The sequence below is a fragment of the Panthera onca genome, chromosome E3 (genome assembly GCF_046562875.1).
Source record: "Panthera onca isolate mPanOnc1 chromosome E3, mPanOnc1 haplotype 2, whole genome shotgun sequence".
Taxonomy (NCBI): Eukaryota; Metazoa; Chordata; class Mammalia; order Carnivora; family Felidae; genus Panthera; species Panthera onca.
The window spans coordinates 27702776-27705036 of NC_138354.1; the positions used below are offsets into that span (position 1 = coordinate 27702776).

The following is a 2261-nucleotide window of genomic DNA, read 5'->3' on the forward strand; positions in this document are numbered from 1 at the left end:
GCAGAGATGTCTTCTGTTATGTTAATGAGGGGAACTGGGGAGTATGGTGCACCCTGAGAAGAAGTGGAGCTCTGTGCCCCATACCTCAGCCTTTGTATCTCTTCTTCTGGCTATTGATTTGTATCCTTTAATACTCTTTGTAATAAACCAGTAATGTGGGGAGTGTACAGGTTTCTTGAGTTCTGTGAGCCAATCTAGCAAATTAATGGAACCCTGTGAAGGGGTCATGGGGACCTCTGATTTATAGACAGGAGTTTAGAAGAAGAGGTAACAACCTGGGTTTGTGACTGGCTTCTGATGTGTGGGGTGGGGGCAATCTTGTGTGACCAAATCCTTAACCTGTGAGATCTAATGCTGTCTCCAGGTTGATAGTGTTAGAATTCAGTTGAATTCTAGAACACCAAGCTGGTGTCAGAGCATTGTTGGATGATGTCGTGGAAACCCCCATTCCTCTCCCCCCATGTTGGAATTGGGTTCAGAACCCCTAAGAATGACCAACAGGAGATGACACTGATTAGGTAGCAAAGGAGGCTTCTTTGGAAGGGGGGCATTTGAGTGGACATTTGGCTAATGGATTGATTGGCTTCTTTCATCCCCTTGCATGTTGGCTGGCCTTAACAACTTACTTCAATAAACAGAATATGGCAGAAATGGCGGGATGCTATAAAATGACTGTGGCTTCTCTCTTGGTTTCTCTGTTTCTTTCTCTTGGGTCACTTACTCCAGGTGAAGCCAGTTTCCATCTCATGAAACATCTCTACATAGAGACCCACATGGTAAGGACTTAGGGCTGTGGCCTGCAGAAATCTACCTGAGTGACCTTGGTCAGGCATCCCCCCACAACTTGAGTCTTCAGGTGACATTGCAGCCCTAACAGCTTAAATGCTGTGGCATGAGCCACCTTGAGCCAGAGGCAACCAGCCAAGGTATATCTAAGTTCCTGAGCAATGGAAACTGTGAGGCAATAAATACTTGTTGTTTGAAGTACTATGTTTTAGGTAATTTCTTAGGCAGCAGCTGATAACAAAGTGGCATGTTCATCTGTGGCTCAGTATGAATTTGCCTTCCTCTACTGGTGAGTGGGGCAGATACCATTGTATCTAGGCAAATATTATTCATTAGACTAAAGAGGCATCCTAAGGTTTTCACGCTGGATAGTAATTGTCTTTTCAGGAGATTGTTTATATTACTAGAATGTAAGCTCTATAAGGAAATTCGAATGTTTTATTTCTTTTTTTAAGAATTTATTTTAGAGACAGGACAAGTGAGTGGGGGAGAGGGGCAGAGAGAGAGAGTGAGAGCGAGATAGCATCCTAAGCTGACTCTGCATTCAGCAGAATTCGATAAGGGGCTTGATCCCACGACCCTGGGATCACGACCTGAGCCAAACTCGAGAGTCAGATGCTTTACTGACTGAGCCACCCAGGCGCCCCCACATGTTTTATTTCTTTTCTTCCAGTACCTAGCATGCCATCAACCTAATTAACATGCACAGAGCACTTAGTACATGTTGAACATGGTAAGTACTCTATATTCACTAACTTTCTTTACCTTTATTACAATCTTATGAGAAAAGTATTATTATGTCATCATTTTGTAGGTGTAAAACTGAGACAGAAAAGAGAGAAGTTACCTAGTGATGCCACATAGAAGTGGAGGAACCAGGATCTGAACGCAGGCAGTCTGGCTTCAGAGTTCTTTTTTTTTTTTTTTTTTTTTTTTTTTATTTATTTTTGGGACAGAGAGAGACAGAGCATGAACGGGGGAGGGTCAGAGAGAGAGGGAGACACAGAATCGGAAACAGGCTCCAGGCTCCGAGCCATCAGCCCAGAGCCTGACGCGGGGCTTGAACTCACGGACCGCGAGATCATGACCTGGCTGAAATCGGACGCTTAACCGACTGCGCCACCCAGGCGCCCCTGGCTTCAGAGTTCTTAATAAACATTTGTGTTTAAGTAACTGAGGCAATAAAACTATATTTGACTTCTGATTGCTGTCCTTGGGAGCTGGGTACCTCTCTGTCACTCTGTTTTTTCACTGGTGTTTTTTATTACCCCTTGAATGGTATTTATTGTCAACATCTTACAATCTAATTTGGTTGGACCATTTATACATATTCTAGAAGCATCCTGTTCGTTTTTCCATCTCCCTCTTTACTTCGCTAAGGCCTTCACAAGGCTCAGAAGGCTAGGCTTTTTCTCTATCTTTTGAAGTTGTTTATATATATGTGTGTGTGTGTATATATATATAATTTTTTTAAT

General features: G+C 43.1%; 1 long non-coding RNA gene across 1 annotated transcript; it reads left to right on the plus strand.

The window, feature by feature from the left end:
* The first annotated feature begins 293 nt into the window (after window positions 1-293).
* On the plus strand, window positions 294-1688 carry LOC132689134 (uncharacterized). Its single transcript, XR_009614879.2, has 3 exons — window positions 294-776; window positions 1460-1519; window positions 1601-1688. It is a non-coding gene; the product is annotated as an uncharacterized LOC132689134 (long non-coding RNA).
* The last annotated feature ends 573 nt before the right edge of the window (window positions 1689-2261 follow it).